Source organism: Sphaeramia orbicularis, chromosome 22 (assembly GCF_902148855.1).
Source record: "Sphaeramia orbicularis chromosome 22, fSphaOr1.1, whole genome shotgun sequence".
Taxonomy (NCBI): Eukaryota; Metazoa; Chordata; class Actinopteri; order Kurtiformes; family Apogonidae; genus Sphaeramia; species Sphaeramia orbicularis.
In genome coordinates, this window is record NC_043978.1 from 2,484,069 (window position 1) to 2,510,530 (window position 26,462).

The window sequence follows — 26,462 nt, forward strand, 5'->3', positions numbered from 1 at the left end:
TTTTTTTTTTAAAGAGTGTACAAGAGAACAGCTGTAGAATAACTGTCCACTGTAGTGACCACTATGCATGAAAGGGTTAAAGGGTTCCATAACTTATGGAACTTTACAATTGATCGTCTGGTGAAATATTTTATTTTTTCTAATTTTTGGAAAAACATAAAATCAGTTCATATATGTCACCTGTCACACGAAGACACGCACACGGACCCCCCCCCCCTCAAACGGAGGACGCGGCCATGCCGAGCGCAGACACTCTGAGCATCCGGACTACAGCCGCCTTTCCTCCTCCTCCTCCTCCTCCTCCTCCTTCGTCTCGACCACAGATCAGACCATGACATTTCCCACCAGCCCTCTGAGGCACAACCCGGGGGGAAAAGGGGGAGAACCGAACCGACGGCGGAGAATGACGTGATGGTTAGGGTTGGACCGCGCGCGCAGGGGGGCTCCGTGTGTCTGCACTGAACAGGGACAGAAAAAAGAAGAAGACCACCAACACACTTTGTTTTTGCTGTTACCGACACCGCGGACGGTCGGACGGACGGACAGAGGGCTGTGTGTTTGTAACAGGTTGCTGCCATTCCCGTCAGTCTGTGAGGTAAGACAGTGTGTCCGTGGAATGTGCGTCTGTTCGGGTGTGCGCATCAGTTCATCCGCTAAAGTGAGTGAAAAGGTGCAGATCAGTGATGGAGCAGCATCACTGAAGTGGAAACAGAACAGTCTCACTAAGAGAACAGTCTCACTAAAGTCCGGGTTGACATTGAATTGTGTTCTGATACACTGTAAAAAAAAAAAAAAAAAAAGAAAACAAAAAAGAAAAACACAAAAAAAACGGTAATATTCCGGCAGCAGGGGTGCCGAAAAAATACTGTTAAATAACGGAAAATAACCATCTCATAAAATTACGGCAATTTTCCATTTTCCATTCCTTAAAATACAGTTTTTTGCCCTAACTTTGCATGAGATTTCGCTTTTTTTTTTTTTTTTTTTTTTTACTTTTTAAGGTTTAACCCTTTGATGCATGAATTATGAGAACCATAGTCAAGATTTTTTTTTTTTTCCCTGAGTGTTTTTATTCTTCTTTAGGCATGAAAAAAACAGTGTGATTGATTTTTTTTTTCAAGACTTGTTTGTTAATTGACAAATATCTTGTGTAATTACGGGAGGTTTCACAACAAAAATGTTGAATAAATGTATTTTTGTGAATGTATAACATGTACAAGCACTGATAAACTGTCAAAATACAGTTTTTATCAGTGGACTGTACAACTTAGTCACACTGAAAATTATTTATGTATGTATTTATAGGTAATTTGGTTGTTTTAATGCATCTAAATATTCTTTATTAAACATTAAGAAGTCAAAAAAAAAGAAAAAATCTCAAAAAACTGTATTTTAATTATGGAAAATTACTGTATTTTTATGAGATGGTTATTTTCCGTTATTTAACAGTATTTTTTGGCACCCCTATTGCCGGAATAATACCGTTTTTTAATTATTATTATTATTATTTTTTTTTTTTTACGGTGTATGAACATTTGAGCAGGATCTGAAACTGTAATGTCTGTAAAACATAGTTTAAGTTTTTCCAGAGGAAAGTTTGGTGATATAGCATTAGATCCTGTTCTAATGTGTTCAGTATTTGTGCATATATCGGGTGGAATTGAATTCTTCTAGGAAATAATCTTTTAATTAAAAAGAAGAAAGAAAACAAACAAAATGCCTTTTTAACAGTATCGTGATATATCATACTTTATTGTATCGTATTGCCAGCCCCACCCCCCCAGGTGCATGATGGTTGCTAACACTGAGTCTGGATCTGATCTGGTTCATCCTGAGACCGGGATTAAACTCAACCACAACAACTGGGAAAAAAATGACGAGGAATAACCTTTAGTAACCTTTATGCGTGGGATGTCATCAACAGGTCACCTTATAGGAGCTTATAGAATAGAATACAATAGAATAGAATAGAATAGAATACAATAGAATACAATAGAATAGAGTGAAATAGAATAGAATAGAATAGAATAGAATAGAATAGAATAGAATAGAACAGAACAGAAAAGAGTAGAAAAGTAGAATAGAATAGAACAGGTAGAAAGGACAGAACAGAAGAGAACAGAGCGAAATAGAATAGAATAGAATAGAATAGAATAGAATAGAATAGAACAGAACAGAACAGAATAGAATAGAATAGGTTTTTTAAAATTAAACTTTTATTGATAATTAACAAGTAGAAAGAGGCAACATTTAACAGAAATAAACATCACATATAAAGTCATCAATAAACAGGTAAACAGAGCAATACATTTATGATTTTTTGCTAAGGCTAAGGCTAAAACATGTTGAATTCTTTAATTCAGAGGTAGATGTTATGGATCTGCAGACCTTAGCCTTATGAATATGATATTTACCATCAGTATAATTAGATTGATTAAGGGAATTAAAGGTTTATTAGAGCATTCAAAGTTAATTATCTTTTCCCTTGGAAATATTGAAATATATTTATTGGTTTGTGAACTTTCTCCAGTTCCCCCAAAACATGTTAGAGGATGCCTTATTTTACTGTGACTTTCAGTCACAGTAAAATAAGCACAAAATACTTTGTGGTTTGTCATTTTTACAGAAGGTACAGTTTACTTCAATGTCAGTAAATGTGTGTTTGGGGGGGGCTGCAGGGGTAGATGGGATGGAAAACCTGAAACTGAATTTCTCTGATTCGATAGGAAATACAACATTTAAAGGGATTAAGTCACGACAGACGTCAGTTGAAATAATTAAACTTTGAATTCCAAATGGATGTGATGTGCATTTAGGTCAGATTTGGCGGGTGTTTTGGAGCTGCTTCCTTCTATGTTTGTTTGTTTGTTTAGGATCCATTAATGGCATTCACACTGAACATGTGTGGAGAAACCTTTGGCGTCTGTAATGACATCTGATCAGTTCAATCAGCTGTTATAACCAACACAAATACTGTATCTGGAACTGGAAAGGTATTCTATAGAATAGAATAGAATAGAATAGAATAGAATAGAATAGAACAGAAAAGAACAGAACAAAATAAAATAGAATAGAACAAAACAGAACAGAACAGAATAGAACAGAACTGAATAGAACAGAACAGAATAGAATAGAATAGATTAGAACAGAACAGAATTGAATAGTGAAACAGAAACAGCGAAAATCAGTGTAGCAGCATCCAACTGTTTCCAGTTGAATGTTTCTATTGGTCGATCAGTCCGTTATTTACCTGTTGGTGTTTTTATGGGCCCTAACACTAACACTAACACTGACCCTAAGCCTAACCATAAGCCTAACCCCAACCCTAAGCCTAACCCTAACCCTAAAAGCCAAAACACTAACTCTGGCACACACTACACACTGCATTAAACACACAGGTTGGTTTTTGTCAGTGTTAAAGTACTGAAAAGTCACATGAGTAGAAGTGCAGGTACCGACAGAAAATGTCATTTTTTGTGTGTGTGTTGGTTCATATTCTACATTAAATGCGACTTCTATCAGTTTGGAGTCTGAACCGAATGTGACCCTGAAGTGACCTACATGCAATAAAGAGGTCCTGATGGAATACAAGACCACGCAAACACACACTGTGTTTAAAGAAGGAAATATGTTTTTTAGAATTGAGACATTTGTCGCATTTCAGTGACGTAAAGTTCAAATAAATGCAACCTGGGCGTTCAGACTGAAGTCACATTGCGAAATATCGGATACATATTGGATTTAGGACCACATATTCGGGCTGCACGATATTGGAAATAAACTGACAGTGTCTTTTTTTTTTTTTAACCCTGCGATATACATCGTGATTAGGGATGTAACGATTACCGGTATAACAATAAACTGCGGTAAAATTGCAGACGGTTAGTATTACTGTTTAAATTCTAATTATCATGATAACAATGTTTGATTACTGGGAAAAAACCCTATGTAATGATCTGCTTTTATGTCAAATATTTGAGTATAGTTCTAATTTATTACAAGTTTGATTTTATATACCTAATATTCAGAACCAATATTCACTTGTAAAGTCTTTGAAAAGGTTCGTTAAGCATCTTTGCGTTATTTTTGCAATAAAGTATATACATTTTTCAAATCGGATTTTATATATTTTTTGTGTTTTCTGGCCTTTTATGTTTTTATAATACATTGAAAAAATAATAGGCAGATGAGATAGATGAAGATGTGCTGAAAAAAAAGATACAAAACATGGGTATAGTAAACATTTGTTTATATCGTATATAAAGGCAAAATCGAAAGGACTGAAAAACGTCCAAAATAGGCTCAGAAGGTACATTGTCCCTATTACTTTATTAGTTGTTTTTGTTTTTTTCCAAATCCAACTTGGTTAAATTATTTCAGTGTGTGTATAAGTATGTTTTGAACATTTTGAGCACAATTTCAACAAGTGTTCAGAGAACACAAACCTCCACCAACCCCCCGAACGGTGTGCATGTTTGGATCGACTATTTCTTTTTAAACTATGGATGTGCAAAACAAATTTCATAATGATATTTCACGAATGGCATTTTGTATGATTTTTTTGAAAATGGTGCATGAAAAATAACAAAAGTCAACAGAGTGTAACGGAAGAGAAATGGAGCGGAACGATATTTTGTGCAAAGTTGAAGCTTGGTACCAGTCATGTGTATGTCGAATTATATTAAATTCCAATCAATATTTGTTGAGTTATACTGAAAAATGTGTCAAATGGGATTTTCAATGTTAAATTGAAATGTCCACAGAGTCCACATTCCACAGTGGATGTGGACAATTTTGTGCCAGATACAAGATATTGTTATAAGCTATGGGTGTATCAAATTGGAGGCTAATCAGAGTCGTTTTGAATTTTTTATGAATTTTCAAAAATTGCTCAATGATGAGAGATTGGAAAATTTAAGATTTTATGACCTTGCTGTGACCTTGAACTCTGGCCCACTTGGCCCAAAATTTAATGGGTTGGTCCCAGGGCCTAGGCCTATCAGTGGGTAAAATTTAGTAAAGATGGTTGTAATAGTTTTCCCGTAAAGTTGCTAACAAATAAACAAAGACACAAAGCAAAGTGATCACAATACCTCCTGGTGGAGGTACCAAGCTTCAAATTTTTCTGCTGTAGGGAACAACCTTGAAACTGTTTAATTTAAAAAGAAATAGTTGATCCACACATGCACACTGTTCATGTTTGTTCATGTTGTGAACAGTGTGCATGTGCATGTTTGTGTTCTCTGAACACTTGTTTCAATGTTGTTACCAGCGACTCACTCCATGTGCAGGGGCGTGGTCTGCTTCGGTAAACTGATTAAGAATAATTGTGATTGGTGGATGGCTGTGCCCAGTGTGTGTCAGGTACCAAGGATGAACTTAGATGAGAACATGTCAAGTTCATTTGCCTCCTACATTGCAGGACCTGCAATGAGACTATTCCGCACACGTACATTGCGAGAACGATGCTCAAAATATACATTGTGCAGCTCTGCCACATATGAAAGTGTCCTGGATCGGATTAGTGCTGTTCAAACTGTAACAGATCGGATACAGGTCACATATAGACACAAACACTGGATTTGTGCCACATTTACCTGCAGTGTGAACAGAGCCTTAGTCTAGTCCATTTTAACCTGCTGACATTTGATTTATGTTTACGTTGTTATTTTGCTGCTGCTGTAATCTTGTAAATTGTTAAATTACATCTCAATATGTAATAGCCTGATGAAAAAATGTCCATTAATATGCATTTTGCAAAATATATCCAGAATTTTTTTTTTATCCTTATTGTCCATACATATATATTTATATATATATAGAGAGAGGCTATCTTTCAGAACTGTGTGATGGTGAAAGAATAGGTTAATGTACAAAATGAACAGCTTATGTATCAAATCCACTGTCATTTGTGAAGCTGCAGTGATGACGTCTCTGGGCCTAAAGCTCCTCTTCACATGGTAATGATGCCGCCTTTGTTTCCCAGGGGGCTTTGCTGCACAGTTGAGGATGCTGTCCTCTAGATGGTGACTTCTACAGGTGAGGAGTACAGTTGAGCATCTTAAAGGTGGGGTGGAAGAGGTTTTCCTGGAGCATTTTTTACTAAATTGCTTAAAATTCTCTTCACACCCCGATTACAACCAATTAATTAAATGCTCTAACATAAAAATAAAAAATGTAGTCACCTGTGGAATGGACAGGACTGAAAAAACACCATCCAATCATTTTAACCGACCCATCGAAATGATTGAATGGTGACATGTCTGTCAAACTCAACTGACATTTATTTATTTTTTTGTTTTGTTTTGTTTTATTTCTTTGCAGGTTTATTCCAGAGGCACATTGCTAAGGTTAGCTACCTGTTAGCCGCAGGCACATTGCTGAGGTGAGCTACCTGTTAGCCACATGGCTCAGTCAACTCAGTAATCAGTGCACTGCAGGACCCACTGTGGTGTGTTTTCTTTTGTCCTGTTTGGGCCTGATTTACTAAGATCTCAAATAACGGGCACCAATTTGCTTGCTCGCGTAAAAAAATGTGCATACTATTGATTTGCATGTCACGGGTGATTAACTAACTTGCACAAATGTTAACAGGTCAAAGTGTTGGAGACCGCCCTATTTAACTGAGGATTTTGCGTGTGCTACTGGTTGTCGCCATGGAGACAGTCGGCTGTATAAACTGCTGCGGGATACACCAGCACTAATGGAACAGTGACTGGAATGATCCAGATGTTAAAAGAACCGATGGAGGAGTTTAGTCAGAGAAGGTACTGATGACTCCTCCTGTGACTAAAATGTTCTCCAATGGCATTGTGGGTCAGACATATGTCTATATTATTTTTTCTTGGGTCATTCCATAAATGTTGCTGTAATCACAACAGATTGGTTCTGGGCGTTTCCTTTGGTTGGGCCTAAGCCCCACCTCCTCAGTCAGTTTACGGTGAAGCTGTTCCAGTTCAAACCTGCTTTTAAGACCAGATAAATACAGACACAGAATCAGCCACCGAAACCAGTGTCAGGTTTGGAAAATCACATTATATATTTGCATCTACTCCTCCCAATAATTTTGCACGTTCTGGCAGAAACACCCACATTTCATATTCAAGGCAAACACGCTAAATGGGTTGGAAGAGTTATTTTGTTCATTTGACAGACACAACCCTCGGTGCGTCCTGTTAGTAGATAAACTTTAACATGTGTTTGTGTGAAAAGTCAAGTCTGTGCACGTTTTTACACAAATCAGGCCCTAAGTCAGGGGTCTCAAACATGCGGCCCGGGGCCCAAATGTGTCCCGTCAGAGGTTCCAATCCAGCCTGTGGGATGAATTTGCAAAGTGCAAAAATTCCACAGTCAAGGCTGTGGAACTCATTTTAGTTCAGGTTCCACATACAGACCAGTATGAGCTAAAGTAAAATAATACCATAACCTACAAAAAATAATGACTCCATATTTTCTTCTCGGTAGATGTGAAAAAAATATTACACTATGCCCATAAATAATGTCAACTTCAAATTTTTGTCTTTGTTTTACTGCAAAAAATATTTGCATTTACAAACTATCTTGTAACAATAAAATGTGAATAACCTGAACAAATATGAACAGCCTGAAATGTCTAAAGAAAATTAAGCACAATTTTAACAATTTTCTGCCTGTTACTCAGTGTTTAGTATCTTTGTAGATCTGATCCATAATGTACATGTATACATGAGATGTTGAGGAATAATATTGTTAAAATTGCACTTATTTTCTTAAGGAATTTCAGTTTTTTCAGGTTATTCATATCTTTTTTGTTTGGATAGTTTATGAAAGTAAGTATTTTCATAATTAAAGGGGTTTTTTGCACTAAAACACAGACAAAAATTTGGAGTTGTCATTATTTATAGGTTATTATGCTATTATTTTACTGGTCCAGCCCACTTCAGATTAAATCAGGCTGAATGTGGCCCCTGAAAGAAAGTGAGTTTGAGAGCCCTGCCCTAAATGGTTTAGGGTGACAAATTTTATTGCGGTACTCTTCCAAACATACACAGCTTGTACAAAAAATGCACATTACAAACGAGTCGAGATGTTGTTTACAGTTGAAACAATAAGTTTTACATCAAATAATAATTCTGATTTGATGTCAGTGTAAATGACGGAGACAGTGTTTAGTCATATTCCTGCATAGTTTTGAAATGAAGTCCTCAGTCCTCTGTGTGTCGGTGAACATACAGGTTTTTATGATCCTACTGATTCTGGACCTTTGTGTGTGGACTTTGAATAATTGTACTGTCAGTGGATTCCTTCAGTCCAGTGGCTCTTTTTTGTGTGTGTGTGTGTGTGTGTGTGTGTGTGTGTGTGTGTGTGTGTGGTCAGTTTAAATGCAGAGGTCAGATTTTTCTACAGCAACAAAAAAAGTGACCTTTCTAACAGTGCGATGCTTTGGTTGTGCTTTACACCACCTTTGAACATATCAATCAGACAGAAGTTTATTTACAGTAAAAGAAATTCCAAATTGATTATAATTAAAACCACATTTGTCTGGATCAGCTGACACGGTTCATTTATTCAGGTTGAAAACCATCAACAGAAATTGTAAAATTAGAAAATATATGCTTTGTCCAGTATCTACGAGGATTAAGATTTCATATTAATTAAACTTTCTACTTTAACTGACACTAGTTCACTGAAGGTAGTTGATTAGTAAAATGTTCACATGTTAATAGCAAGGTTATTATCGCTAACGAAAACTAGAATTGAAAAAACATTTAATAATAATAATAATAATAATAATAATAATAATAATAATAATAATAATAATAATAATACATTTTATTTATAAGCGCCTTTCAAGACACCCAAGGACACTGTACAACAAGATAAAACAAACAATCCATAAAATACAAAGAAATAAACAGATTAAAACAAATAATTACTATATATAGAATTTCCGTTAACTGAAATAAATAAAAACTATAATTGAAAGAAAAAAACGATAACTAACTGAAACTGTATTGTGTGTTTACAAAACTAACTAAAATTTATAAAAATTATGGATAAAATTCACTTAGTTTTTGTCTTTGTCAATGTCGGATTCATACAAAATCGATTTATTTCGCTCTAGCAATTTTAGCTAGCGGCACCATACGACAGTTAACGGTCCATCACTTCTTGTCACTTGTGGTTTCCAGTCGTCTTCTGGTCCCCACTCTACCTGGAAACATGGAGACTAAAGTTGGGAGGAAGCAGCAGAGTCCTGTCTGGGATTTATTTGAATACGACGGAGAAGAAGAGAAAAGATACAACCAAACTGAAATTAATACTAAAACTAAGCATTTAGAAAAAAATGAAAACTAATAAAAACGAGCAAACCTGCTCTAAAAATGAATTAAAAGTAACTGAATTAGAGAAAAAAACAGTCAAAACTAAATAAAACTAAACTATAATGAAAAATCCAAAACTATTATAACCTTGGTTAATACTGAATGCGGAGCATGTGTAAATATGTCTGTTTTTGAAATTCAGCTTTTTTATGCAATTTTATGCAGTGTGTTCAGTGATAGGGCTACGACCAACAGTTATTTTTAAAGTCAGTTGATCTATTGGATATTTTCTTAATGTATCCAGTAGTGTTTGGTTTATAAAATGTCTGTATGGAACAAAAACAGGACCTTTAACAGTTGGAAACTCATCGATCCAATCACCGCCTCATTTCTACTCATGACTCCTGTTCATGTTGTGGTGATGATGAAGCTGCCATTCACTAAACCGTCCATGAGCATCATTCAGGTCATTTGGATGTGTGTTTACCTGTACAACATAAAAGTAGGGCTGTGTATCGGCAAGAATCTGGCGATACGATACAAATCACAATACTAGGATCACGATACGATATATCACGATTAGATTAGATTAGATTTAATTTATTGGTCCCCGTGGGGAAATTCATCTTCACTGACTGAAAACATTACAGGAAAAAAAAAAAAAAAAAAAAAAACGATATATCACAATACTGTTAAAAAGGCAATTTTTTATTGGTTTTGTTTATTTTTTAAAAGATTATTTCCTTGAAGAATGGAATTACACCAGAAATATGCACAAATACTAAAAACATTTGTATTTGGATCTGAGGCTATATCACAAAACGTTCCTGTGTTCAAACTTAAATTCTGTTTTACAGACATTACAGTTTAAGATCCTGTTCAAATGTTCATATTCTATTAGTTCTGAACTAACATCAGAACAGTATTTTTGTGCAATCCCAACTAAGGAACTAACATTGTATTATAAAAGAGTGTTAAATAATATTAAATAAAATATAAACAAAAAAGAAAAACTAAAAAAACTAAAATGAACCTCCACTATATCTGCATTTGAATAAATACCTAAAAATATCAATGCAGTACTTTTTAATATCGATACAGTATCGTGAAATGAAATATTGCGATATATTGCAGAACTGGTATTCTCAAACAGCCCTTCACAAAAGGGTGTGTTTGTTGTCAGTCACATGCAGAAAATGAGTGAATTCCGTTCATTTGAAATGGAACTCATTCTGTTTCCCTCGTCCTGTTTGCGGCGGTTCCCCACGGCCTTTGTTCCCTCCTGCTCTTCTTCTGTTGTTTTTTTTTTTTTTTTCCGGGGGCGTCTCTGTCCTAGATGTGAATGTGTTCCTCTCTTCACACGCTGAGATGAGTGCTTTCAGAGGCGAATGAGGCAGAAAGGCCCAATTTTACTACCTGGCTAAACTGCCCTATGATGGGAAAATACTGTTAAAGGAATGATACTTGAATAATTGAAGCCCCAGGGTTTTAAAATTGCAGGAACTTACTGTGATTCCCAGTGCAGAGGCCACCTCAACAAGATATTCATACCATTATTTAAGAATGGATACATGAAGCAGCCACTCAGACGCTGCCTTCCTCCTGTCGCTGCATTTCTGCCCCACAAAGCCTTGGTTTTTCCATTTATCTCCTTCATTCTTCTCTGATTTTATCTGTGATCTTTGTCAACACGATTTGATTCTGTGTGAGAACGCAGAAGAAGACAATGTTTACATCCATACTAATACTCCGATCATTAGATCAGATTATTATTGATCATGTACAGAGGATAATTCGCGCGCAGACAAATGCCCACAAGACAAATGCCCACAACCTTGATGAAAAAAGAGACAAATGCCCACAACTTTATTTCGTAATATTTTATTAGCAACAAAAGTAACAAAATTATATACATTGCTAGGGTTAGGGGTTAGGGGTTAGGGGTAGGGGTTAGGGGTAGGGGTTAGGGTTAGGGTTAGGGTTAGGGTTAGGGTTAGGGTTAGGGGTTGGGGTTAGGATTAGGGTTAGGGGTTAGTGTTTGCATGCTTCATATAGTTCCCCCACTGGAATAATGCCATACTACAAATTGTGGGCATTTGTCTCTTTTTTCATTAAGGTTGTGGGCATTTGTCTTGTGGCCATTTGTCATGGAATCGGATAATCTGATCGGCTTTATCCAATAACGGCAGTTTTCTGATTATAATAAATCAGATTAACACACCTAGATTTCTCTCAACACTCCAAAGTCTTCACACATGTAAACAGGTTCATCTGATTTATTTCGGGTTTTTTTATATCTGCACGTGTGAAACTAAAGCTACACTGTAAAAACAAAAAAAAACAAAACAGTATTATTACGGCAGCAGGGTTGCCGAAAAAATATTGTAAAATAACGGAAAATAACCATCTCATAAAAATACGGTAATTTTTCATAATTAAAATACAGGTTTTTTTCCCTAACTTTACATGAGATTTTGTTTTTTTTTTTTACTTTTTAATGTTTAATGGAGAATATTTTCACGTATTAAAACAATCAAATTTCATATATATATATATACACACACACACACACACACACACACACACACACACTATATTGCCAAAAGTCTTGTCTCCCCCATCCCAATCCTCAGACTCAGCTGTTCCAGTCCCTTCCATGTCCACAGGTGTATTAAATCCAGCCCTAGGCATGCAGACTGCTTTTACAAACATTTGGGACAGAATGGGTCTCTCTCAGGAGCTCAGTGAATTCCCGCGTGGAACTGTGATAGGATGCCACCTGTGCAACAAATCCAGTGGTGAAATTTCCTGGCTCCTAAATATTCCACAGTCAACTTTCAGCTGGATTATAAGGAAGTGGAAGTGTTTGGGAACGACAGCAACTCAGCCACGAAGTGGTAGGCCACGGAAACTGACGGAGCGGGGTCAGCTGATGCTGAGGCTCATATTGCGAAGAGGTCGCCAACTTTCTGCAGAGTCAATGGTACAGACCTCCAAACTTCATGTGTCCTTCAGATTAGCTCCAGAACAGTGCGCACAGAGCTTCATGGAATGGGTTTCCGTGGCCGAGCAGCTGCATCCAAGCCATACATCAGCAAGTGCAATGCAAAGCGGTGGATGCAGTGGTGTAAAGCACGCCGCCACTGGACTGTAGAGCAGGGGAGGAGCCTTCTCTGGACTGACCAATCACACTTCTCCATCTGGCAATCTGATGGACGGGCCTGGGTTTGGCGGTCGCCAGGAGAACGATACTTGTGGGACCGCATTGTGCCAAGTGTAAAGTTTGGTGGAGGGGGGATTATGGTGTGGGGTTGTTTTTCAGGAGCTGGGCTGGGCCCCTTAGTTCCAGTGAAAGGAACTGGGAATGCTTCAGCATTCCAAGACATTTTGGACAATTCCATGCTCCCAACTTTGTGGGAACAGTTTGGAGCCGGCCCCTTCCTCTTCCAACATGACTGTGCACCAGTGCACAAAGCAAGGTCCATTTGGACATGGAGGACAGAGTCTGGTGTGGATGAACTGGACTGGCCTGCACACAGTCCTGACCTCAACCCCATAGAACACCTTTGGATGAATTAGAGCGCAGACTGAGAGCCAGGCCTTCTGTCCAACATCAGTGTGTGACCTCACAAATGTGCTTCTGGAAGAATGGTCAAAAATTCCCATGAACACACTCCTAAACCTTGTGGACAGCCTTCCCAGAAGAGTTGAAGCTGTTATAGCTGCAAAGGGTGGACCCACGTCAGACTGAACCCCATAGACTAGGAATGGGATGGACCTGAAATTCACATGCGAGTCAAGGCAGGTGAGCAAATACTTTTGATAATATAGTGTATATTCCAAAACTGATTACATTCTCCCCAGTAGAGGACATGAAGTATTAGGCATATTTGTAAAAACCACTGATTTATCAGTATTCTCTGTTAATAGACAACAGTACATGTACATAACTGGAAACTAACTACTTTTGTCACATTATTATTAACATGTGTATGTATATATATATATATATATATATATATATATATATATATATATATATATATATATATATATATGTGTGTGTGTATATATATATATATATATATATTTTTTTTTTTTTTTTTTTTTTAATGTGCATGTAATTTTCAGTGAGACTAAGTTGTACAATCCACTGATAAAACTGTGTTTTGACAGTTTATCAGTGCTTATACATGTTATACATTCACAAAAATACAGTTATTCAACATTTTTGTTGTGAAACCTCCCGTAATTACTCAAGATAATTGTCAATTAACAAACAAGTCATGTCAAACTTACTTCTTTTACGGTTAATTGTCAGTAATTTATCTTGTTTTATTGTTGTTGTTGTTTTACAGTATTAAACTTTAGATTAACAGTTTAATCTCATGAATAGAAAATAAGTGTTTGTGAAATTATGATACACTTGCAAATGTATTTTAACTGTATTTTTCACAGTTACAGTTTTTTCATATTATTTTACATGTGAGATGTAAAATCACAGTCTATTTTAGTTGTTTCATTGATATTTTCCTGCATCTTAAAAATGCAGGAAAAATCTGTAAAATAAACGGTAAAAATTCTGTTAAATTACAGATTTTTTTTACAGTGCATATAAACTGAAGTTACGCAGCGACACCGTGAGTCTAAGGAAAAAGGTAAACAAACAATGAAATGAAATGAAGGATAGCAGCAACATGTGACCAATTCTGTAGTCTTATTAGCTCTTCCCATATTAGGACAGCTAATGCTGACACCGTAGGCGTTGCCATGGTAACAAGACAAGACCAATGTTTAGAAAATGACAGGAAGTGTACGTCTGACGTCATAACGTACATATGTTCTCTGAAAGAAATCAAATAATGAACTGAAACATGTAAACCAGGGTTTTTAATTATCACATTTATGAAGTCGCATCATGTCGCATCTGATTATGACAATTATCGGATTACTCCTAGTTATCGGATTTTTATGGTCAGTAATCAGAGTGGAGAAGGCCAATCTGACGAACACACATAATGATTGATCTTACAGATGTCCAACCTCTGTGAACCACAGATGCAAGTGCATATGCACGTGCACATTGGGGGTGTGGGGGGTGGAGGGGCCACTAATCTGCCTTGGCGGAGGTTTGCGCTCCACAAGTGGTTTTCTAGAAAAGACAGCGCAGACCTCCGCCAAGGCAGATCACCCTAACCCTAACCCCCCCCCCCCGATCACCATCAAAATTTAATCATTTGTTCCTTGTGCCAGTATCAACATTTCCTGAAATTTCCATCCAAATCTGGGGCACTAATCTGCCTTGGCGGAGGTCTGCACTCTCTGGTACTTCTAGTTTTATTGATGCATGTACAAGAAAATGAAAGGTACATGCCAATACCATGGCACACTGATGTCAACATTAACCAGGTTTGTAAACACCATTACTTTTACTTTTAGATGTGCATATTTTTTTTAGGAACAAATGACAATGAAACCTGACAAAAAATACAATGAAAAGAATACTAAGACGTAGTCTGAATCAAATAATTAAACTGGTGACATAAACGTAAGAAAATAAATAAATAATAAAGGAAAATTTAAAAAAAAAAAAAAAAAAGGAGGGGGAAGGGAATTACACTGTCTCAAAAAAATTCATAAACACTTGCCATTTATTGTAGAATTTGTTCAAGTTTCCTCGTTTTGAATATCTAATTTTCTCTACTTTTAAAAAGGACATAACTTCATTAATCCATTGTGTGCTGGAAGGGGCTGTTGTAGATTTCCAATTAAGGAGGAGGTAGCGTTCAGCAATCAGGGAGGTACAAGCTATTACTTCTAATTCTTTAGAAGAGTATTGGGTATACTCATCCGGGAGACCAAAAATACCAATGTGTGGTGAAATGTCAATGGTTTTTAAAAATAACTTGGACATGGTGTTGAAATAAATTACCCAAAAATTTGTCAGGGCTGGACAAGAGAAAAACGTGTGTGAGATTGCAGGGTGAGCCTCCACATCTGTCACAGACATTGACCATCCATCCATCCATCCATTCTCTTCCGCTTATCCGGGGCCGGGTCGCGGGGGTAACAGTCTAAGCAGGGACGCCCAGACTTCTCTCTCCCCAGACACCTCCTCCAGCTCTTCCGGGGGGATCCCGAGGCGTTCCCAGGCCAGCCGAGAGACATAGTCTCTCCAGCGTGTCCTGGGTCTTCCCCGAAGTCTCCTCCCGGTGGGACATGCCCGGAACACCTCCCCAGGGAGGCGTCCAGGAGGCATCCGAAACAGATGCCCGAGCCACCTCAGCTGGCCCCTCTCGACGCGGAGGAGCAGCGGCTCTACTCCAAGCTCCTCCCTGGTGACTGAGCTCCTCACCCTATCCCTATAAGGGTGCGCCCAGCCACCCGACGGAGGAAACTCATTTCGACCGCTTGTATCCGGGATCTTGTCCTTTCGGTCATGACCCAAAGCTCATGACCATAGGTGAGGGTAGGAACGTAGATTGACCGGTAAATCGAGAGCTTTGCCTCTCAGCTCAGCTCCTTCTTTACCACAACCGACCGGTACAGCGACTGCATCACTGCAGACGCTGCACCGATCCGTCTGTCAATCTCACGCTCCATCCTTCCCTCACTCGTGAACAAGACCCCGAGATACTTAAACTCCTCCACCATCGACCATATTTGGGAAAATCTGAGCCAGCCTTGTCTTTGAATAGTGACATCTAAATACAACTTTAAACTGTATGAAGGTCCAACGGGCACAAATAGAGGTTTTGTGAATGACCTCTAATGCAGATTCCCACCAATGTTCCTCAAAAATCAGTCCTAATTCACGCTCCCAAGTTTCTTTTGTATTGGAGGTTAAATAACTGTCGTATGACTGAATAGTGCTATAAATTTTTGAAATTACAGACCTATGTAAACCAATTCTCATTTTTACTTCATTTTTCTCATCTCATTTTTTTCTCATTTTTAGGGGTAAGGGGGAGGCCCTTTGGCCCTCCCCCTTACCCCTCCCCCTTGGTTCTCTGTAAGTACCATGATGTACTTCACCTACCTCCTACCTACAGCTCAGTCTGACAGGCTTCTGCCCTGTGCCTACGAGACAGCTTTTCACTTAAACAAGAATTATCGTCATGATTTAATCTTGCAAGATCTCGTGGTTACGAGATCTCGTCACACCCCTATTGAGAACATCATTAAAAACATTATGACATTCTCTTTGTCCAGATTTCCCAGCAGCTGGGAAAGTGTTTGCACATTATTTTAGGGCACAGGTGTCAAACATGTGTCCCGGGGGCTAAATCCGGCCCGCCAAAGGGTCCAGTCCGGCCCTTGGGATGAATTTGTGAAATGCAAAAATTACACCGAAGATGTTAACAGTCCTTCTAGTTCAGGTTCCACATTCAGACCAATTCAATCTCAAGTGGGCAGGACCAATAAAATACCATCATAATAACATATAAATAATGACAAATCCAAATGTTTCTGTTTGTAAATGTAAATATTTTCATGTATTTACACTAAAACAAAGTATAATTTTGCAAAAAATGTGAATAACCTGAAGAAATATGAACAACCTGAAATGTCTTAAGAGAAGTAAGTACAATTTTACCAATATTCTGTCTGTTACTAAATATTTTGTGTGTTTGTAGATCCACTGTGATCTTGAAGTTATAATGTACATGTATAAATGATAAACTGAGGCATAATATTGTTAAAATTACACTTATTTTTTTCAGTTTGTTTGTGTTAGTCACATCTTTTGAAAGGATAGTTTGTAGATGTAAACCTTTTTATAATGTAAATTTACTTTTTTCGCTCTTAAACATAGAGAAAAGTTTGTAGTGGACATTATTTATATATTATTCTGTTAATATTTTACTGGTCCAGCCCACTTCAGATCAAATTTAGCTGAATGTGGAACTGAACTAAAATGAGTTTGACACCCCTCTTTTAGGGTAAATTACTTGGACGTTTGTATTTGACAGATTTGTCTGTAATGGATGGGTGCACAGTGGAACTTGGGTTTTCCGATTAAAAAACTTCAAAGTTTCATGGTTCAGCACTAGGGAGAAGAAGTTCTTCATTTCAAAACACAAGTCATCCCTGCATCCTCCCACATAAATGTTCCACGGGAAGCAGTGTTTCTACTTCTGCAGACACTATGTGTGTGTGTGTTTGTGTGTGTGTGTGTGTCTTTATCAGCTGTGTGTTTCTTCACACTTAGCCAACTGCTATCATCGTTTCATTTCCCACAGAGAAAACAAATTAAAATATGACACCTCTCAGCTGCCTCTCATCCTCTGCTTCCACTGTGTCAAGAGATGACAAAAGTACTAAATATAGTTCTGAAGTGGAGCTGAGAAAACTCTCCACCTCTTCACCTCTGCCAAAGTTTCCAACGCTGTCAAGTGAGAAACATCAGGATTCGGTGGTTGCCTGTACCAGTGTTCAGTCTATATGCGACAGAAACAGTAGATTTAATAATGGGCAGAGCTGATGGGAGTCTATATTTTGTAAGTGACATAACAATGAATTGGTAAATCATGTTAATTATTATTTTATATATGATAGTCCATGTATTTCGATTACAACAGTTTGAATTGTGATAGTTATTATTACCTCTGCCAGGAGGTATTGTGATCACTTTGCTTTATGTGTTTGTTTGTTTGCATGTTTGTTTGTTTGTTTATTAGCAACTTTACAGGAAAACTATTCCAACCATCTTTACCAAATTGTATCCACAGAGAGGCCTAGGCCCTGGGATGAACCCATTAAATTTTGAGCCAAGTAGGCCAAAGTTCAAGGTCACAGCAAGGTCACAAAATCTACAATTTTCCTATCTCTCATCATTAAGCAATTTTCAAAAATTCATAAAAATTCAAAACAACTCCGATTAGCTTCCAATTTGATACACCTGTAGCTTAGAACAATGTCTTGTATCTGGCACAAAATTGTCCACATCCACTGTGGAATGTGGACTAATAAACTTTATTGCAGACACAGGTCCATAAACCACAAGCACACAACATACAGAATAAATAAAATAAAAAGGATAAAAAAGAATAAAAAGGAGATTTAAAAAAAATTAAGCATATTATAAAATATACAAACTATTGCACCAATGCCGTCTCAGTTTAGAGGTATAACGATAGCAGCTTTTCAGGGGGCTAACTAGAGCTTCTATAATGCGGTTCTCTGATTCATCCAGGCGACACATAAAACTAAACATCAACTTTCTTAAAAGTGCCTCACAAGTTTGCACTCCTGTGGTCACAAACAGTTGACTGGCACTATGCCACCAAGGGACATGAAGCAGCAACCTCAATGCATCATTATAGGCTACCTTGAGCCTCTGCAAACTCATTTTCTTATAGTTTGACCACAGTTGAGCAGTGTATAATGGTGTGATGTAGGTTCTAAATAGAGAACACTTCACTGACTCAGAGCACATAGAAAACTTCCTTATCAGCATGTTAGCTTGAGAATAAATCTTACAGCGCTGTCGATGGATGTCTTTGTCATCCGTCCAGTCATTGGATATGACATGACCGAGATACTTAATTTCCTCACAAACATCAAGAGGACTGTCAGACAAATAAAAGGTTGGAAAAGTTGATTTCCTGTCCCCTGCACTTCTAACTATCATTATTTGGCTTTTCTTAGTGTTATACTTGATGTCATAGTCTATGCCATACTGAGAGCATACCTTCAACATCTGCTGCAGCCCAGCACTATACGGACTGAGCAGGACCAAATCATCCGCATACATCAGATGGTTGACAATTGTGTTTCCCACAAGACATCCAGTGTTTGCCCTGTTTAGTTGATTTGACATTTCATCCAGGTACAAATTAAATAAAATAGGAGATAAGATTCCTCCTTGCTGAACTCCATTGCCAACATGAAATAGAGCAGATACAACATTGTCCCATTTAACCTGGAACATCTGATGTGCATACCAAAACACTAAAACACACCAAGAATGTGGGAACACCTCAATTTTGCAAATAATTTTTCATGGTTGATTCTATCAAATACCTTAGACGCATCAATAAAGCATAGAAATACTGATGAATTAAGGGTTGTGTACCTAGATACAATCTCTTTAAGAACATATATACACAGGTCAGTACCATGTTTTCTTTTAAAACCAAACTGATTGTCAGTAGTAAGAACATACATTTCTAGCTTTACTAGCAGAATTTTCTCCAGTACTTTAGACAAGATACTAGCACCACCTTCACCAGTGGGTCATATTTGATGTTCCACATTATAGCTACACCACCAGCTATCCTACCTCGAACCAGTCTGGTGCTGAGATCAGTAGTGGACTTTCCAACCCCATGGAAGTTCATATGTAAAGTGTACAACTTGTCCAGATCTTGTTTGGCCATCCACGTTTCTTGAAGGCACAGAATATCACATTCGTCCAGCAGTGTGTCCACCACCAACCGCCTTGATCTATCTGTAGCAGTGTGTCCTACTGGCAAGCTGTGAGTGTTGTATGAAGCCACGTGCATTATTGATCTTTGACACTCCTCGCAGGGCAGCTGGCCATTATCCCATCCTTCTCCCCTGGTGCGAGAGGCATCCCAGCATTGTCAACATGCAGCAGCCCCCTTACCTGTGGGTGGGGGACATCCTCTGGACCAGCCGTGCCTCCAACTGCTCTTCTAGGGCGACGAGGCTCATAGTAGCGCTGTACAAAGGACCCAGCGGGCCAAAGCTGTGGATCGTACAGCTCCACCACATCATTGCATTCAGTGGTGACACAGAAGGAGCTGTATCTGCTCTGTGTTGTGTCCATTTTTTGACATTTTACTTCCCGACCCAGCTTCACTTTTAGATAATCACTGAGAGTGTTGGCATCCACGCTGAGATCAAACTTCGTAGCAAATACACTCACCATCTTCGTTTTGACAGTCAGTATATTGCTAACCACACCGGTCCCAATTATACCGGTCCTCTTTCTCACATGCCCCGCTGGAGTGTTCACAGTGCGGGGTGTAGGGCATCAATTGCGCAGAGTTCTCAGGTACCTGCTTCAGTCGGCAGCGCCCTTTCTTCACAATTATGCTCCATGCTGGGGGCTGCATTTGTCCCGGGGCTGGATCCACAGCCTTGGCTAGTTGACTACCGTCGGTCTCACCAGGCGTTGCTGTCCCCCCCCCATTCACCCCGGAGGGGCTGCAGGGGGCAAAGGATCAGGGCCTGATGGCTTCTCCATAAACCGATGAGGAAGGACCCAGCACACTGGGCAAGGAGCCCAGTAGTATCTCCACAGCAGAGAGGCAGGTAGCCGGGAAAGTAGCGCCCAAGTCAGAGGGCCTCTCCACAGCAGTCAGGCGGTTGTCGAGGTCAGTAGAAACCACTCGCAATGTATCACAGGAAGCTACCGGAGTGTCCATTGTTCTTTTTAGATGGTCAATGTCCACATTAATTTGCTGCATTTTCCCAAGGAGTACAGACACATCTAAGTGGTTAAATGAGACGGGAGGTAATTCATCCAGGAAGTGCGATACAAATCTTGGTATATCTTCACCACACTCATTAAGCACTTGCAGGCACAATTTGACATTGTTAATGTCTTTCTTTTGTCCTCTATGGCATATCCATCGTTTGTTGTGTGGTAAGAGTTCTGACAGAACAACCTTTGAGGACTCAGTCCGCTCAGAGCTGAAACTGCTTGTTACTAACGACACAATATCATCGTGGCTCAGTGTTCGCATTTTAACCACGATAAAGTTCAGCAATTCATCCTCAACTATGACTTTACCGTCTACAGTTCGGTAAATCTCCGGTTTATTTCGAGAAAACTCTCCCACAGCACGCCATGCGGCTGCACCGGCCACCATCTTGAAATATGGCTCTGGACTCTGGACATTTCAATTTAACACTGAAAATCCCATTTACCACACATTTTTCATTATAACTCAGCAAATATTGATTGGAATTTAATATAATTTGACATACACATGACTGGTACCAAGCTTCAACTTTGTATGAAATATCGTTCTGCTCCCTTTCTCTTGCGTTATGCTCTGTTGACTTTTGTTATTTTTTATGCACCATTTTCAAAAAATCATAAAAAATGCCATTTATACAAACAGGATGGTTTGATTTATACAAATAACAGAAATGAAGAAACCTTTATCACGTTAGCTACTGACTATAAAACTGTGGAAGGAACTGTTGGAAAAACTGAAGAATGAACAGAAACGGAAGGAAATGATTGAATAAGACGAACTGAAACTATTTAAATACAGAAGAGTTTAGATTAGAATGGATCCAACAGGACCAGGTCCAGGTCTCCTTTGTGGTCCACCAGTACCAGGTCCAGGTCTCCTTCCTAGTCCAACAGTACTAGGTCCAGGTCCCCTTCCTAGTCCACTAGTACCAGGTCCAGGTCACCATGGGCAGGGCATCCCTCCTCCTCTTCCAGTCAAAGCTGGTCCAATATTCCCCCTAGTCCCTCCTCTTCTGTGGTCCCTGTCAGTCTGTCCTGTCTTTGTCTCTGTGGACATCACCCTTACCCTCTGTCTTGTCTCTGTCTCTGTGGACAACACCTTTACCCTCTGTCTTGTCTCTGTCTCTGTGGACATCACCCTTACCCTCTGTCTTGTCTCTGTGGACATCACCCTTACCCTCTGTCTTGTCTCTGTGGTCATCACCCTTACCCTCTGTGCTTTTCTTTCTCCTTCAGTCATCTGACCTTTAGTCTATCTGTTTCTGTCCTTCACTCCTAACTTCGCTGTCCTTCCTCGTCTTCTGAAGGTGGAGGGGGGATGGGACCTACGTCCTAAACCAGTCCAGTTCTGTAGTTCTGTTTGTGTCAGGGTTCCAACCCCAAACCAGAAGTGTCCTAGTGTCAGTGCAGGACATCCAGACGCTCTGGAGACATGAGTACAGTGGAACTGAACCTACTGGAATAGATGTTCCACCAAAAGGACCTGGAAATAGAGTAAGAAGGATGAAAAACTCCAGAGTGTTGGTTTACAACCTGTGAGACAAAAGGTTTACAAAGATTAAAGGTAATTCACTTCCTTCTGCTTTCTACTTTCTGCTTTTTTTGATTTGGGGTTGTATGAGTGGATGCATGGGGGTCGTGGATGCCGGGGGGCGGGGGGTGGGGGGGCGCGGTCTGTTGGCTTTGGTTCATTTACACAGACATATTTATAAAAGAAGCAGAAATGGAACACTAAAACCCTGGAATTAGTTCACTTTTGTGTTCTCTTGTTTTTTTCTATCCATAAATCTGTAATAATCAGTCTTTGCCAAAAAACAAAAAAGGAAGCAAAATTAAAAATGGAAAAAACAATTATGACAAGCTGTCAGACAAATGAGTCATTAAAAGATTAAAGAGGATTAGATGGAAGAAAATCACATACTTGTTATGACATTGTTCAAAATGCAGACAGTCATGAATTGATGTGATATTTTGTTCGAGAATACTGTGTAGTTGTACCACCATGAAACAGATGAAGCCAATTTATGGACAGTTTATCATGAACTCTCTTTACTTTAAAGTTCGCAAAAATAGATACATGAAGTGAAGATGAGTTATGATACCTGAACCAACCTGATATCACGACTCACGTAAATATACACGCTGCTTTTAACTGCCGTGTTATCTGTACACATTATAACCTTTCCGTGTATATGTTCACGCTGTTATTAGCCCCCTGTCCAACCTGAATCGGTGCGTCAAATACCACTCACTGAGAGTTAGGGTTATGGTTATGTGAACCGCAGATCTTAGTGTAAATTGACACGCGATCAAAGCGTTGAAAAGCATGCAAAAGGCTGAAAATGCGTAGCTATAGCACGCTAAATGCTGTAAAAAGTGGTGTGACATACAACACTATTTCATGAGATCAGTCTCCCTGAGCAGAGAGGAGGAGGGAAACGGTTTTATTTAGCATTCTTCTAGCAAATCAACTACCGATAAACATGACCATGTCAAGTTTCTAGTGGGTTTATGCCGCGTTTCCACTATGTGGAACAGGCTCGAATCAACTCAGCTCGACTCGAGTCGGGTACCAGGTCCAATTCCTGGAGACCATTTCCATTACAGGATACTACTGACTTTACAGTACCTGGAAGTCATAGCGATGCAGCGTGTTACTTCTGTGTCGCCTGCTCAGAGTTGCTGATAAAGTCGCTCTTTGTGTGTTGTCTCGTCAAGCTCATGCTGAATTATTACTTTGGCCACCAAAGACTGAATCTCCTGACTGAATGGTGTGTTTTTGTGGGCTGTCATCATGTGGATTAACCTACCGCTATATTTTCTGTAAACTTCCGCATCTGTTTTTTGTAAACCGGCAGGTCACAGAGACAACTCTCTGACCAATCAGTGGTCTGCAGTGTTTACACGTCCCATTTTAGTATCTGGTCCCCAGTTCTGGAACCTTGGTGGAGGTGATACCAAAAAACTAGTACCGGGTACCAGATTCCAGGTCCTTTATCATAATGGAAACGCAAAAAGGCCAAGTCGAGTCGAGCCGAGCTGGTACCACATTGTGGAAATGCGATATTAGTGTCCACGGGTACTGTTTAACTCATTATGTACTTCCTTTTATCCAGCTTTAGGAAAACAGTGGAACAGGTGATGTGCTAAAGCTATACCTATCGATGTGGCATTTCTCACAGCACTTAGTAAAAGTTTGAACATGAACAACCCGCCTCCCTCCAAAGCCCCGCCCACTTCCCTCTGCCTGAGCTCTGAGGCTCCTCCTCCTCTCTCCTTCTCTCACCTGATGCGCGCAGAGGCAGAGGTCCGGTCCGCTTCGGTGTGTCCGTGGACCCCTCCCTCAGTAATCAGATACATCATCCACCTGCCACGGGTCCGCGGCCCCTGTTCCATCAGTAAACCCTGTATTTAAGGGTGTGGTCTGTGCGGTACTGGGTCAATGCACCATGGAGATGAGATGTCCAGGCGATGGGTGAGCGCTCTGTGAACGCGTGACCGCCGCGAATTTTCCGTGGACATTTGAGGTTTCATAGTCCGTACATTTATCATCCTACATAATCCTACACTGTGTGACACCATGTACATGTACATGAGTCCCACGGTCATAAAAGCTGAGCTTTGTGTAGACCTGTTTAGTCCAGTACATCCAACGTCCGGATTTTTATCTCCATCCTTCATTCATCGGACTCCTGTTTGTTCCCCTTAGTTGTTGTTTATGTTAATAAATCCGTTTTTTCCCTTCCACGTGTGCATTTGAGTTCTGTCCATTCACATCCTTAGACAGTAGACTGTGGTCAGTGACAGGAGGAGCAGCGCAAGAGAAGCGTCAGATTCAGAGGGACACATATCGGATGCGGAGTCGACGATAACAGATCGGATGCTGGACAGCCGTAATGGTTCGGCCAGGTTCGGCCAATTATTTCATTTGGACCGAATAAAATGATTGGTCAGACTTTTATCAGAAATATATGAGAATTAAACATTTTTGAGTTTCAGTACCTGGTGGATTTCTTTTACATTTTAGTTTGACACATGCTTATTAGGAGCATTTTAAGATGACGAAAGAAAAGTGTAAAAATGCCACATCTTACGGTATAGCTTTAAATGTCTTTAGCTGTTTTTAACCTCTTCATCCAACTATTTTGAGCTTGAATTCTGTTTTAGCCACATAATAAACACACTTTTTCAGATAGTAGAGGGATGTTACCCAACATAGATCTATTCTAACAAGTCTTCTTTTTTAAGCCTTTTCATTTCTATTCAAGCCAAATGTCTCAAAATACCACGAAAAGATGTATTTGGGGCTTAATGAAGCAATAATTGACAGTAGCGCATTGACCAGTGGGGAACCATGGGTTCTAGATCCTGGACTTCCTCACTGTCAATACCAAGGGTGGGACGTGAAAAAGGAGGGGGTGTTTTTGAAATCCAGAATCCCCAGAACCGATATTTATTGTGTATTCACGCATGCTGTACCGCATTTGTCCAGCAGTCACCGCCAAAGCGTTCAAGTGATTCTGGGCATATCAACGTGATTGTTAGCATACTGTATTCTAAAATTACTAATATCTCCCAAAATATTGGTTCTATCAACTTGCCATTTTTTGCTACAAAGACTGAAACAGAAACAAACAGCAGGCAAAAACAGAACAGTAACAACAACAGGAGAACATCAGTGAATCTGAAGAACAGAATAGTCCGATATCACAGTAACCAGGAGAAAAAAAACAAATGAAAATAAAAGAAACAAAAATAGCAACTGAAGAACATTGGTGACTTTAAAGCAAAATTACTCAAAGGCAGTACAACCTGAAGGTATCAGCAGGTTAAAAAAAAAAAAGGTATAATGTAAGTTACCTTGTATTATATTGCCGCGTTTCTACTATGTGGAACCGGCTCAACTTGGCTCAGCTCAACTTGGCTCGGCTCAACTTGGCTCGGCTCAACTTGACTTGGGTACCAGGTCCTATTCCTGGAGACCGTTTCCATTACAGGATACTACCGACTTTACAGTACCTGGATGTCATAGTGATGTGGCGCATTACTTCTGTGTCGTCTGCTCAGAGAGTTGCTGATAAACTCGCTCGTTGTGTGTTGTCTCGTCAAGCTCATGCTGAATTTTTACGTCTGAACCTCCTCGACAAACCATGGTGTAGTTTTTTGGGCTGTCATCATGTGGATTAACCTACCCCTATAGAGGGTATGCACATACGCCCCCCCGGGCCACGCCCCTCTAAGTCAGACTGAGTGGCAAAAACCAACCTACTCAGCATGATGGAGTATAGCAGTAAACAAAGCCAGACCAGGAAAATGGGAAACATGAAATTAAATGAAGGACAGTTGGACTGGACATGGATCTGTATGAGCTACCAAAGAACAAGTGGTCCATGAACATTGACATGTGGACAGAAATGGAGTATCCTGATATCCAGGGTGTAGGGGATCATCGCTATTTTTACCTGAAACAAATATGCATGGTTTCATCATTACTGACAGCCAGGGTCCAAAACTAGGGTCTAGAACCAGCTGATCCAAAGTGCATTTCCAGTAGACTGTGGACTGACCCCAGTGAATATATGCATGATCGACTGGCACTGAGGAGATTTACGTCTAGTTCAGATCCAGTACTTTATACAACACAGATACTACTGCCGGCAGGGGACCACTGGATTCTGGGAAATTAGGAGATTTTTACCACCTGT

General features: G+C 39.3%; 1 protein-coding gene across 1 annotated transcript in view; it reads left to right on the plus strand.

Moving 5' to 3' along the window:
- Positions 1-493: 493 nt before the first annotated feature.
- Positions 494-26,462, plus strand: part of LOC115413259 (protein FAM163A-like) — a 49,669-nt gene continuing 23,700 nt past the window's right edge. Inside the window, exons 1-2 of the mRNA XM_030125993.1 lie at positions 494-595; positions 5,987-6,039. The gene's annotated coding sequence lies outside the window, so the exon portion shown is untranslated. The remainder of the gene's footprint in view (positions 596-5,986; positions 6,040-26,462) is intronic.